Below are 14,585 nucleotides of genomic sequence, written 5' to 3' on the forward strand. Positions count from 1 at the left end.
TAAAGAATGTCCGATTATGCCACTTGCTGGAGGTTCAACCCAAACTTTATTTGCAACCGAAAGGAGCTTTCCAAGCAGCAGTTTTGACTGGGGCTTGCCACCTACAATGGTAGAAAAAGGCAGTTCTTTGACTGTATGAGAGGGAGCATTCCTGTAGGTGGAACAGCCTGGGGATGAAGAACAGTGGCTTGGAGGGGGCAGCAAATGGATTGGAGGAAAGAGCAAGGACTTTGGAATTTGCTGGAGTAGAGGGTGTAAGCTTTTTCTCACCTGTCAGCCCTGGTGTGTGAACTACGCTGAGCCTCAGTTTTACCAGGTGCATAACAATACCTACCACAAAAAGTTCTTGCTAGTTTATCAGTGACTAAGCACAGGACCTGGCTTAGCGTTGGCGGTAAGTTAATGACAAATGACAGCTCTTGAAACAAATGAATGGGGATGTTGTCTTATTCTTCGTGTTGTACCAGAGTGTTCCCATCAAATCCAAAAGAGAGGATTCTACTCGCAAGTCACAGAAACAATTAGTTAGCGGAGACTACTGATTTCCTGTTGTCATTTTAACAAACGACCATGAACTTAGTGACTTAAAATAATGCAAATTTATTATTTTACGGTTCCGGAAGTCAGAAGTCTGAAATGGGGTTCATTGGACTAAAATCAACATGTGGGCGGGTAGCATTTCTTCTGGAGGCTCTGGAGGAGGATCCATTCCCTTTCCTTTTCCATCTTCTAGAGGCTTCCAGCATTCTTTTGGCCTCTTTCTCCATCTTCAAAGCCAGCATCTTCAAATCCTTCTCTGATTCTGATGCTCCTGCCTCCCCCTTTCACTTATAAAGACACTTGTGATCTCACTGGGCCCACCCAGGGCCATCTCCCCATCTCAAGATCATTAACTTAATCTCATCTGCAAAGTCCCTTTTGCCATGTAAAGCAACACATTCACAGGTTCTGTGTGGATGAAGAAGTAACTTTTGGATGGCCACCATTCGCTTACTACACAGGGACAGCTTTGTCACTTTTAAGCTTTTTACCTTCCAAAAGTTTTCTTCCAGTCTTTGACACCTGCTCCCACTTAGCTGCTAGCAAACGCTGACAGACAGCTAAAAACATCATTGAACAAATTAGCATCACCAGACATTCAGAAACTGCCAGTCAGGAACTTCAATCGTTTCCTTTGTGTGTGTATGTGCATCTCTTTATTGATGGTTGTGATTTCATAGTACATGCCAGAGCACAGGCATAGTTTTTGCTTGTAAAATTGTTTCTAGCACATTTGAGGGGACTAATCGGGGACATGGTGCCCTGCAGAGATGACCTTGACAAGTCTGAGGACCTCTGACCTCTGACAAGTTTGAGGACCACCCTCCCCCCCAAGGCTGCCAGGCTTAGAACTTTACAAGACCACTCTTCCCCTGAGAGGGGGACCATTGGCAACTCCTCCTGTGTGGGTTTTTGTATTTCTGCTGGAGGAAGGAAAGGCCTGAATATGCAGCAAGCTCTTATGTTCTTCAATTGAGTAGAGAACTTAAATCTGGAGTTTGGACAGGAAACTGGAACTCAGTGGGAGGTCTGTGAGGGTGGAGGATGGGGGTGCTTCCAGGCTTTCAAAACACAAAACAGGTGGTTTTCAGCGGTGCTGGCTGGCTGGGGAGAGGTGGGGAGGGGAGGGGTGAATACAAAGTAGGCAGGCTTCTGGATGGGTAGGGCTGGGGCCTGCTGCCAGGGCTGGCTGCCTGAGAGTAGACAGTGACCAGGTGAGGGCCCAAACTTCCCTGCATGCTGCTCCGGAAAATCCTGGGACTGCCAAGAGGCTCAGGGAGGAACCTTGACTCCGGACTGGGAAATGCTCAAAAGTGGGAGTCCAGCCAAGCTGAGGCCCCTGAAAAAGACCAGGAAGCAGAGTGGCAGGAACTCCTTCCTCTGATGAATCAGCAAGTGATGTGGGCGACAAGGAATCCGAAGCCATGAGCCCAGCCAGAGGCAGCATCAGCCAAGTCTGACAGGCTTTAATTATTTTAGGGTAAGAAATCTGTGCTTTGTAAACTTGCCAGATGTCTATGCTTTCGTATATTTTGATTTCTTGTTTTACTTTTTGTTGTTGTTGATGATGTTGTTTTGGTAAAACTCTAAATAAGAAGAGGGTCACAGAGTCTTTGTCCTTTCCTGGGAAGGCCCAGCTGGAGAATCAAGGCATCCTTGCACAGCTGAGGCCCCTGGTGAGGTGAATCATAGGAATGTGACCAATCTCAACTCCAGCAGTGGCTGCCCTGCTTGTGAATCTCCTGGGAAGTCTTTAATTACCTCTTGAACACATTGTGTGAATGACAGAAATGGTGATTTTAGTGGCACGTTAAGCATGGGGACAATAAGCACAGGCCCTGAAACGCACAACTTAGCCATGTCCCATCCTGATCACCAGGCTGGATGACAATGCTTTTTTAAGTAGCTTGGCAGATCATGCAAAATGCCACCTGGCTCCCCAAAGGGCCTTAGCTGCCCATTTTCTCTTTACCCTCTCTAGCCCTTATACAAACAAAAAAATAAATAGAAGTCTACAGTCTTTGCAACAGACCTGCCTGACATCAATTTACCCTAACCTCTGGCAAGTGGCAATCCTCACAGAAGCTCCAAGATGTTTTCAACACGAGGATTTTAATGTGCTCTCTAAAGTATGAGTAAAGTATGAGTATTCTAATGGCCATTTTCCTGACAAGGCGACCGGGCTCAAGATACTAAATGGTGACACTAGTTGAGTGATCCTGTGAGAAAGAGATAAATCTGTGCACAGAATAAGGTCCAAGGGCCCCAATTCCCTGCATGTTCCATCAGACATTTGAAATCTCTCAGTCAAGCATGTAGCAAATGGGTGTCCCAGGACTGGCAACTGACTGATAGGTCCCAGAGCAATCATTCCAAGCTATTGTCCAGAGAACATCTCCACTGTTCACACTTGAGGGAGGCAGGGGGAGTGGCGGCAGAGAGAAGGGATGAGTAATTTATTCAGGAGCTGGAAGCTGAGAAACAGATTTGGTAAGCAAATACTTCAAAGCTCACTAGAGAACTCCCATAAAACACAGACCCTCTGCAGCAACCAGGGAGTGATTTAAATCCACTTGGAATTTCTAGGAGGAAAGAGGAAGACTTATCAACTCTGTGCAGAGCCTCATGAATAATTTCACCTGACACAGGACACTGAACCAGCAGAAATCTGGGATGTACAAAGGAAAAGAGGTCTCCAACTAATCTTTGTTACTCAAGTCTTTATTCCTAAGTGAGGAACCAGGGTGGGTAAGGGAAGCCTAGACAGGAAGTTCACCATTTTCAGCTGCATTATTTTTTTGCCTTTGTGAGAGAAATGCTGGATAGGAAACACATTTTCTGGCAGCCATCACCTCACTGGCTGCGTGGGCCGAGAGAAAGGCCGCACACCCTCGGACTGCCAGGATGTGGCCGTCACTCGTGAGTCCCTCTAGGCTAGCAGACAGTGAAAGGGGGACTTCGAATGAAGGAAACCCCTAAGCCGGATCTGCAAAGGTGGTGGCCACAAGTTACTCCTGTTGCCTTAAACCCCAGGCTGCGATCCCCTCCCACCCCACCTCCTCTGTCCACACTGCAGACCCACTGCCCCCACCCCCTCACCGGCTCATCAAGTTACTGTGAGGAAGCGGCCAGCCCTGGCCTTGTGGAAGGGTGCGTCCCCGCGCGTCTTCCCTTCTCTGAGATGGGCCGGGAGGCTCCCTACTCTGAGATGGGCCGGGAGGAGCGGTGGTGCGGAGTTGCCTGAACCTTCTCGAAGATCCCGGGGGGGGTCCCTGTCCGCAGGAATCACCTCTGTCCCCCCCGCCCCCAGAGCGCAGCCCTTCCCGCCCGCCCGCCCAAGCACAGCACATCCGCGCGCGACCCGGGGGCCCACTGTCGAGGTGGCCGCGGCGGCGGCTCTGGCTGCCAGGACCGAGGAGAGGTCGCGCTGCTTTCCCCCCGATGGCCGCAGGGGGGCAGGAAAGAAGGACTAAGGACAGAGGCCCGCCCGCCGAAGAGCCAGCGGCGCGCGGGTGAGGGCGAGGGGAGCCGGGGGGAGGAGCGGGGGGCGTAGGCGGCGGGGACCCCGGCGGGCGGAGGGCGCGGGAACCGCCGCTCGGAAAGAGCTCGGCCCGAGACACCCGCTGCTAGCCGCCTCCACACCCGGCCCTCACCCCCCGGAGCCCTGGAGGCGCCGCACCCTCCCGCCGCTGCCCACGCCGTGCGAGGCATGTTGGGGAGCCGGAGGGCTGTGATGGCCGGGGGGCCCCGCAGCCCCCGAGAGCCGGGGGGCAATCACGGCAGCCTCCGAGGGAAGGGCCCTGCGTCCCTTCTTGCCAAAGCTCCACATCCGCCCTCCCAGCCTCTGGCGTTTGCGCATTACCCTCGGTTTGCAGATATCGAGTCCTGGAGGTGCTGTGCGCCTAAGGGACATAATTTAGAACATAAATCAATTATGCTAATCCTGAGCTCTGTGGTTCAGAGAGTTTAAATTCAGGAGCAGCTTTTTACATCTAGTTGGCTGGACACCACTCCTTGTTCTGTTTTGGCCAACCGTAGCTCCTCCACGCCAGCTCTTTTATCTCCCAGTACAGACTTCCACAGATTTCCATCATTCCACCCCAAAACGTTACAGTAAACGGGCTCTCTTCCCTTCATCAAATCGTCTCCACCTCTCCTCTTCCTGCTCCCAAATCTAATTCCTGACACATCAGAACCAAAACTCCCCAAAAGACCTGGGTTCAAAAGGATTGTGAGACATTGCTGTTGTGACCCTAATAAGCCACTGTGTTAGAAAAACCAGAAAGCACCAAGTGGGGGAAACCAATAAAATGTAAGCCAGTGGGATTTACAAAGTGGTCCTAAAAACAAAGTCTTCATCTTCCTCTTCCTTTCCTCATCCTGTTAGCAAATTGTGTTCAAGTGAGGGGAGAGCACTTGGATCAGTCCACTGCCTAGTCCTTCCTACTATGAGCCAGGAAACCAGGCTCCTGATTATAGCTTGGTCTTGTTCACCCTGGTCACACTGGGCAGAGAGGGTGATCTGAGTGTGGCAGCACGGCCAAATAGGCCAGCCCTACTCCTTCAGGAACTGCGGCCCAGGGCTCCCAAGGTGTGGCTCTGTGGGTTGCTCCTTTATGCTGGGACTCCAGGGCCTTCCAGCTCCTCAGCGTCTGCTTTCTAGCTTGGCAGTGGCCCAGGCTCCTGATTTTTCACTTTCTCTTCTGGCTTCTTTTCTGGCAGTTTGGCTGATTCATTAACATCTCCATCAGAGGGTGGGCTGGAGAACAGGGAGCTTGAAACGCCGCTCAGCTCTTCTTAAAGGTCCTTCTAGTGCTGGGCTTGGTGGGAAAAGAGCCACACTGTTGGCTAAAATGAGATTTTGGGATTATCTGTGGATTTAATCTGGGCTTCTCACATCTACCATTTCCACAAATAATTAGAGATTACTAGATACAATCAGAAGTTGCTTTAGCCTTAAAGAATTTGGAGAAAATCTAAATAGGCTTAAATGCCATCTTGGAGTCCAGAATGTTAAGCTCTATGCTCCAGATAATTAACATTTTTAAGGCCTTCCCCCCTGCCCCCAGGACCCCGTGGTTAAATCACTGCTAGGTAACAATTTACTGAACACATTTTAAATATATTTCGCAGGAAGGGTGAGCTGAGTAGAGAAGCAGTAAATGCACTACTGTTGCATGAAAGAGAGAATAGGCCAGGCAGCTTCGGCGATTTGAAACTTCTCTATCATTGAACATATATTCTGATGCGCGAAGTTTGAGAGGATTTTTTTATCAACCTATGTGGGAGACAGGCAGGTGGAGGATGATTTGTAGAGCCGTGCCCTCTCTGTGGGCATGAGTGTGCCGCCCCTCCTCCTGCAGAACACCCTGGACACAGAGCAGTGGGTGATACTCAGAAGGAGCAGGGCCCTTCCTCCATGCTCAGAGGGCTCCTTCCAGAGAGCAGCAGTGGAGGCAATGACATTCTTTTGATTTTTCTTTTCCCAGTGGGAGTCCTACATTAGCAGTGACATGAAAATGGCATCCTGTTATTGCAGGATGGTGGAGAATATGGTAATAATAGTATCTTGTGCTTCTGAGGGTTTGACAGTTTTCAAAGCAATTTTGTATTTGTTCTCTTATTTGAGCTTCATAATAACTGTGAGGTAAGGATGGGTATGATCACCTCCATTTCTTTCTGATGAGGAACTTAGCCACAGTCAGAAAGCTAGTAAAGAGCAGAGCAGAATTAGAATCCAGCCTTTCTGACATGCCTTTCTGATGTACCATTAAAGTTCTGTACTAGGGGCGCCTGGGTGTCTCAGTCGGTTAAGCGTCTGCCTTTGGCTCAGGTCATGATTCCAGGGTCCTGGGATCAAGCCCCAAATCAGGTTCCCTACTCAGCAGGGAGCCTGCTTCTCCCTCTCCCTCTGCCTGCCTCTTTGCCTGTTTGTGTTCTCTTTCTCTCTCTCTGTCAAATAAATAAGTAAAATCTTTTTAAAAATAAAGTTCTGTACTAAAACATCATAGTTTCTTATGTGACTGCATTATCACGCCTGCTCTGTGTTCATTAAATACACTGTATTCAAGTATGCCCATTTTGTACTGATTTAATTAAGCAAATTACACTCATGAAAAAATTGTGTCATTTCTAACACTCTGTCTCCTTCGGAATACCGTGATTGCAACTCTGCCCTTTAGTTGTATTTCCCCTCCTTAATAATCAGCAAGGTGTTAATCTAGCCATGTGGGACAATTTCCCAAAGTCACTTAAATTGACTTACAAAATATCACCCAGTATTCACTTTACCCATGGCTTTTCTTTTCCATTACTAGAATCTGAGTGCATACTAAGATATTCCCCAAAGGAATGGGTCAAGATCACACCTTACCAAAAGCAAACAAAACAAGCAAAAAACTCTGGCACAAATAAGATGTTTGGTACGTATAACAACTATGAATTTTATATCTATAGATGTTTTTAGGAGGATTGATAAGAAATTCTCTGACATACCCACGTGGCGATAGTCCGATTCATGCTCAAAAAAGCACTTCAGCTTTTTCCATCAACACCATTCATATTTTAGAAGACTGAATTTGCAGGGGCCTCCCCAGAGAATTTCCTTAAACCTCTGCCAACCTGCAGGGAGAAAGAGTGGAGATATTACATAAATATCTGCATCGAGTTCTTGGATAGAGTTGCACAATGGCCATATATGGTGAAAGGTAGATTTTCCCTTGTGACTATACTCTTGGAATATGTTAAATGTATATGTCTCCATTTCTGCTCTCAAAAAGCTGGTGTACAGATGTTCAGTATTGGGGTGGAAAAACGCTGCTGTCTACAGTTTACATGATGTCTAATAGGTCTCTAGAATGTGCTTAAAAGGCAGTGTTCAGAATTAGGCCTCTAACCTTCTTTGACGTAATTGTCTTTCTTTGGAGTCACATCTTGAAGGAAAGGATGAAGATCTGGAAAGGGAATTAATTTTCTCAACCAGACTTACTCTTTTCATTCTGTACTTTACAGTAATCCTTTAAACTCAAAAAAATTCAGCTAATTATGGATTTCTACCTGAATATGTTGCCATTTGAGTGGCTGCGTGTCACTGTTTCTGGTTTCTGACCCCCTGTCAGGCCAATTCTGCCTGATTTCACTCCTGTGCTGCTTTTTATAATCTGAACATTATTTCCACTCAAATGTTTCCAGCTTTGCAGAAAACCTAAGAATTTGGAAGGGGGGGAAACCTCTCGTAACTATTACTTGGATAATTATCATTTGGAGTTATTCTGATTTGTGAAGACAAAGTGAGAGGCAATGACAGGTTTGTCATTGTGAAAGTGAAAAAGTGAAAGGTTTTAGTTTGAAAGCTAAATTTCAGACTAAAAAGTGAAAGGTTTTAGTTTGAAAGCTAAATTTTCACATTTTAAAAATAGAGCTTAGGCAGTCTCTCTGGTAATTAAAATAGGATTTCCCCTCTATTTTCTATGCTCAATAAACTCAACTATTACATTATATTTTGAAATGTACAACGCTGAGTCTAGGGCATTAAACAAAGAAGTTAAAAGGCTTTGAGGGGATTTTTAAAGATCCAGTTTCCTAATATGTAAAATGGACCCTGGAAAGACTTTATGGTGTATAATATGTTTTTTCCCTATCTTCTAAATGCAATAATCTCCAACCGCCACTTGATCATTAGAGATTTATATTCACTATAATTTATGTCAACTTATATCTGGGATTCCTTTTTTTTCTACAGCGTTTGGCAGCAAACTGCTGGTAGAAACTAGAATGTTTCACATTAGCAGCCCTCTTAAATTATTTCTGTGAAATAATTTACTGTGGATTACAAATTCTTATATGGCATTTCAAGTTAATGATTAGGCAGAGAGATATATCAAAAATATGATTAGTCACATATGTACCTGACTTGCATGGCTTTAACTCACATATGTGTGTTTCACAAGAATTGTTTTTTCAAAAAGGTATTTCAGGGCTTATATATTTTTCCAATGAAAGCCAACAGATTTTTAAAGGAAAAGAAAAAGAGATATACATGCTCTTATAAACTATCTCCTCTAATTCAACGTCTATAAAATTATTTTCTGTTTCATGATGGCCACTGACAGCATAGGTACTGCTGTGTGGTCCAGAACTACAAGCACTCACAGTGGTGAAGACCTCTTGCAGAGTGACTTGAAGTCAAGATGTAAAAATCCTAAGAAAACATGAGATGTTTAATGAAAACTGTAATGTCTCTCTTTCAGTGCAAGGAATTAGTCATGAAATGGTGTATCCCTAACAGAACACGAAATGAAACGAAACCAGGAGCTCCTCATTCAAATCTCAGAATGAGCTACTTCCTAACTCATTTTCATTTTTCTACATAGTTAGAGTTAAAGCTTTGAGAGATTTCTTTGTTCAATTTCAGGAAAGTAAGACTTAGAAAGGTGGCCATGAAAGTTGGGTTCCAATTTTATTTGCATGGAAGCAGCTCCCAGAACACCTCTTTTGTATCTCAGACAGATATTTCTATTTCTCTTCCCTTCCTCTCTTTTCCTCTTTAACAGTGGTTCTCTTAACTCAACTATTTATGATTCCTTTCATGAAAGGCTAGGTTATTTCTGAGGGTACTATAATGTCTTACAGTGGTTTTAGAGACTAGCAGCAACAAGGAACTACTTTCTTTGGTGCCATAAAATAAAGCCATGGTTAATAGCCTACAACCTGCAATAAACTATTAAAAAAGGAATTTATGATGGCTAGTTATTATCCTCCTGAAATAATGTTGTTACAAGTCTGCCCTTGTCAGTCATCCCAAGATCACGTGCTGGATCTCAAACAAAGGGAGGGTCTGGATCCACACAGAGGCTCATGGCAAATTACCCAGGGATGGGATGGCCTGGCCTAATAGTCCCTTATGCCCTTCGTCACCTTTTCAAAGCAAGAGAATAATAGCCACATGTGTATTTTATCCTGATTGCACTAAAAGGCACGTGTTTGTGAGGCTGAGTTTGAATTTCGATTTAGAAAAATATTTGCATGGCCGGTGACAGCAAATTATGTGGGAGTGCCTTGGGAACAGGCAAGGCTTTTAGAAAGACAACTGGAAGCATCCTGCACACACTGAAAACTGCATGTCAACTGTTTTCCTTCTTTTTAACATTAATTTAAGTCCTGAGAAGAACTGCTTCTTCCTTTCCTTGTTCTGTAAGTACTTTCCTTCGCTAAAGCTAGGTCCATCTGGCAAGCTCCTTGTGAGTCCTCTTTGGCATCAGCAAGGAAGAGAGGAAGACAGAGCATCCTATCACACAGCTGAATGTGTTTGGGGGGGCGGGGGGAGGAACAGGATTATTCACCAGAGGCTGGATCAGGCTAAGGCTCAGGAACCAGAACAGGCCGGCTGATGTTGCACAATCACCATAGATAAGAGGATCTACCTCAGAGAGAGAGTTACAGAGAATGAAGAATAATGAGATCGTGTGTGGTTGGGGAAGGATGGGAGATGGTCTAGGAGGTGGATGAGAAGGAGGAAAGGTGGAGAAGGAGGAGGATTAAAAGAGGAGCCAAAGGTCTGGAAATGGTTTGATTGATTTCCAAAGCTGAAGATATAAAATTCCAGGTTCTAAACCCTTACAATATAAATCATCATTTCCTGAAGAAAGTAATAGAATTTCACTGGTAAAGTCATGGCTTTCCTTATTAAAAAAAAAATTTATGTTGTGCCTGTAAATGTGAAAAAAAAAAAAAGCACTCTCCTAGAGTTGGATGGATGTTGCTTAATATTAAATGCTAAAGCACAGAAAATTGATTTTAAAATGAGAATAAATGAGAATAAAAATGAAAAACCAAGAACCATCACTTCTTAGACCTTCATTTAAATAAGCATACTCTAACATACTATGCTGTTTATTACTAGTTTCAGAAAGTTATCAGAAGCATCTGTTCAGTATGTTTCGAAAGCCAACTTGCTTAGTTCTGTGAAGCAATGTCTGGGTTGGTGCCTATGGAAAACAGAAGAGCACACACACGATTTTAATCCCGTTATTTTGAAAACTTGGAAAAGCTTTGGTATCATCTGAAATGGCTGATTTTTCTTATTTTGTGTACTTAGACGAACATTAACAATTTTTTTAGGAAAAAATTATGTAGATTTAGAAAACTGAAAATCAAAATCTAGAATTGAAATCATTACTTAATATAAAGCTCTGATTTGTAATTGTCTCAATATAAGTGACATCACTTCACCATTCCTTCATGGGATTATAACTCATCTCCAAAGGAAAACCTAAATTCCATGAAAATAGTGTTATAAAAATTTTGAAATTAAAGACCTAATAGAAATAAATATAATAAAACAATACATGTCATCTGCCAAAGTAATGCTAAATTATATACTAGCAACCTATTCAGCTTTTTTATACAGAATTTCAGGGCAGCCACTATCCACTAATATTTATAGAATGATGGCCTGGGTAGCAGTCCCTTGCCCTTCACTTAATCACCCAGTAAATCCAAAGCTGGAATATTTTCAACAACATTCATCAGGGATCACTTTTAAGTGACTGAAACTATCAATGATAGCCTTTTAAAAGACCATCTACTTTTGGTCAAAATGTTACTACAGAAATCATCCCCCTTTGAAGTGCTATGTATTAATTATATCTGCAATCATGCTGTCAAAATAAAGTGCCTTTAAGACATAGGAAGAGAATTTCTTAATTAAATGTAGAAGAAAAGCACAGAAGGTGATGTTCATTTTGTAACATGCTCTTATTCCATGACTATCTGTAAAGAGCCAGAGCAGGGCGCCTGGGTGGCTCAGTTGGTTAAGCGACTGCCTTCGGCTCAGGTCATGATCCTGGAGTCCGGGGATCGAGTCCCGCATTGGGCTCCCTGCTCAGTGGGGAGTCTGCTTCTCCCTCTGACCCTCCTCCCTCTCCTGCTCTCTGTCTCTCATTCTCTCTCTCTCTCAAATAAATAAATAAAATCTTTAAAAAAAGAGAGACTCAAATAAGTGGCCGTCTGGTCAAAAGATGGAAACTGATATGTTTAGCCATTGAAAACTTATAAGAACTTGTCACTGTATTGGAAAAATAAAATCCAATAGAAAATACAGTTTTCTAAAATGTTTTTCTAATTATCACCTTGGCTCTCTGTGGTTCTGCAAATACAAATAAATAGAAAGCTAAGTTCTTCATTTCTTCCCAAGTCCCAGCTTAGCTACAAAACTCCTAAATGAAAACACAGTTTTCTGGTGCTGTCGAAGTCAGGAGTGGTAAAGACCAGAGATGTAAGAATTCCAGGAAAGGCTGTGGAGGGGCGCAGAGGACTGTGGGAGCAATTAGGGGGTGTGCTGGAGAGTGCTCCTTTGTCTCAGACTGTCTACTCCTCATGTTGATCCACTTGCCACACTCTTGGCTATTTCAAAAAAGTGGAGTGGCTGATGTTGGTTCAATACCACAAGAAACGCTGAACTTGCTATCACCAGCGTCACCACTGCTCCCTGGAAGCAAGAAAATGCTGAAGTGAGCAGTTGTTGAATCATAAGATGTTAGAGCTGCAGGGGACATTCACGGAGTCTCTCTGGGTACAGTTTCCAGCTACACAGGGGCTAAACTGGAAGTAGAGTAACTCTTGACTCTCAAGCCACAGTTGTTTAATAAGGATATATCACAAATTGGTTTAGCCAGGGGGTTATAGATTTTAACATATTTTGTAAGATTTACACCTAAATAGTTCATGGTTTTCCAAATCACAAACTAGAGTCCAGCTCCCTTGAGTCCCAAATTAAACATGGAGCACTTGTGTCCCATCTGAGCCACAGAGACCAATGTTGTCCAAAAGAAATACAATGTGAGCCACACACGCCATTTAAAATTTTCTGGTCGCCACACTGCTTTTTTTAAAGAGGCAGGGAGAGGGGGAGAGAGAGAGAGAATCCTAAGTAGGCTCCATGCCCAGCGTAGAGCCTGACGTGGGGCTCGATCTCACAACTCTGAGATCATGACCTGAGCTGAAATCAAGAGTCAGACGCTCAACAGACTGAGTCACCCAGGCAGCCACACTGTAAAATGTAAAAACTGAAATTAATTTTCATAATTGTGTATTGGTTATTTATTGCTGTGTAACAAATTACCCCAAAACTTAGCTTGAAACACACATTTATTATCTTACAGTTGCTGTGCATGAGTGGTTTAGCTGGATCATTTCTGGCTCAGGGTTTCTCTTCAGTTGGCAGTCAAGCTATTGGCTGGGCTACACTGACTGGGGCCAGAGGGTCTGCTTCCATATAGTGTTACTCACATGGCTGGCACTTGGTGCTGGCTATTGGCTGACGTGCCTCAGTTCTCCTCCACATGACTTCTCATCCTCCAGGCTCTCTCATCTCCATTTGGCATCTTCAGCATGTCCTTTACTGGTGACAGGGCTCTGAAGTAGAGGAGAGGGAGGAAACTAATGTAGGGGAGAAGGAGCACCCAAGAGAGAAGCTGCATTTTGTACATTTTGTAATCTCATCTTGGAAGTTATATTCTATCACTCCTACCATATTTGGTTTGTTAGACTTGACCCATTAAGTCCAGCCTACATTCTTGGGGAGGGAATTACACATATAGGTTATTGGGAGTCATCTTAAAAGTAGTCTATCACAAATTTTAATTACCCCAATATACCTAAAGGATTATTTACAGTATTGTTACATAATCAATATAAAAATTTTTAATGAGATACCTTATATTTTTTTCATACTAAGTCTTCAAAATCTAGTATGCATTTTATCCTTACACTGCATCTCAATTGGATGAGCCATATCCCAAGCACCAGTAACCACATGCGGCTCACAGTTACGATAGCACAGGATGTATCTAGATGCTCTGCAGCCACCTAAAGACTCAGAGACCCTAACTAAGGGGAGCTTTTTCACCAGGAACTGAAAAACTGAAGTGATTTAACAGATCTGTACCAAGCGTTTACCATGTTCCAGGCATGGTGCTAAATATGGGGAACTCCAAATCAGTAAACCATCGTGCCTGCCCTAAAGGAACTCAGCCAGACAAATAAGTTAACTTCTAAATACAGATCAACCATTCTGGGCCCACCTCAGGGAACTCTCACCTGTGATGGGTCCTAGAATGAAGCAGAACTCAGTCTCTCCCCATTCCTTGGGAAGGAGGATAACCCAGAGTTTTTTTGGCTCAGCCAAAACCTCTGACAATGACCGTATGCATCATTCCCTCCCAGGCCCAACCTGAGGCTATGTCTCCAGCACTAAGCTGGAGCCCATATGTTGGCCTGAAATCTGATTTGCCTTGGACATGGAGCAAATTAAATATTTGTTTAACTCAGAACATTGTACTTTCCACGATTCTCCATAAGCAAGACCTGTAGGGGAAGGGAGATATAGGGGGTACCTTAACTATTTCAGGTTTCTTGGGTGCTTTGGAGGTACACTTCATCCTTACACCAAGCTTCATCTATATGCGACTAAATTAATATGGAAAAAAAGTCCTTAATGATCTTACCAGCTATGAATGGATTTAGCAATGGGGAGCATTATTTTTAGTCTATTCTCTGCCCTAACTCTAATAATGCAAATTTCTTTGCTTTTGCAGAATGTACATATGTATTTGACTTGAATCTTTTCTCACAGTTTATGTCCTGAAGTATATTTGTGTTGTTATAAGCATAACTCTGTGCAGCCAGGACCTACCAGAGGAGCTTCCCATCTCCCAAAATAGCACTTACATGCTATTTATTAATAGTGATATACCTGGCAGTCCAGTTAAAGAATTCTGGGTTTCATTTGGGGGAACTGTAATATACTTTTCATTGGGGGGGGAAGCAGTTTTCTGAGTGGTTTTCCTACCAAGGTAAATAGTAGTCATTTATTTTCAAGTTAGAGGAAAACCCATGCCTGTCTCAAAGGGAAGAAATCAGTTTCGTTCAGATGGTGTCTGGAAAAATGGTCTTGAATACCTTCTTTCCTTATTTCTTGTCTTCATAAAAATATTGTTTAGAGAAAAAAACTGTGTGAAGACAGTTTCAAGTAAAGGACTACACAT

The 14,585-nt window shown here is 43.7% G+C and overlaps 1 long non-coding RNA gene across 1 annotated transcript; it reads left to right on the top strand.

The window, feature by feature from the left end:
• The first annotated feature begins 1,755 nt into the window (after nucleotides 1-1,755).
• Nucleotides 1,756-10,542, top strand: LOC118016487. The gene is made up of 3 exons (XR_004680844.1): nucleotides 1,756-2,020; nucleotides 6,858-6,962; nucleotides 10,448-10,542. It is a non-coding gene; the product is annotated as an uncharacterized LOC118016487 (long non-coding RNA).
• The last annotated feature ends 4,043 nt before the right edge of the window (nucleotides 10,543-14,585 follow it).

The sequence above is a fragment of the Mirounga leonina genome, unplaced genomic scaffold (assembly GCF_011800145.1).
Source record: "Mirounga leonina isolate KUSES-001 unplaced genomic scaffold, KU_Mleo_1.0 Mir_168, whole genome shotgun sequence".
Lineage (NCBI taxonomy): Eukaryota > Metazoa > Chordata > Mammalia > Carnivora > Phocidae > Mirounga > Mirounga leonina.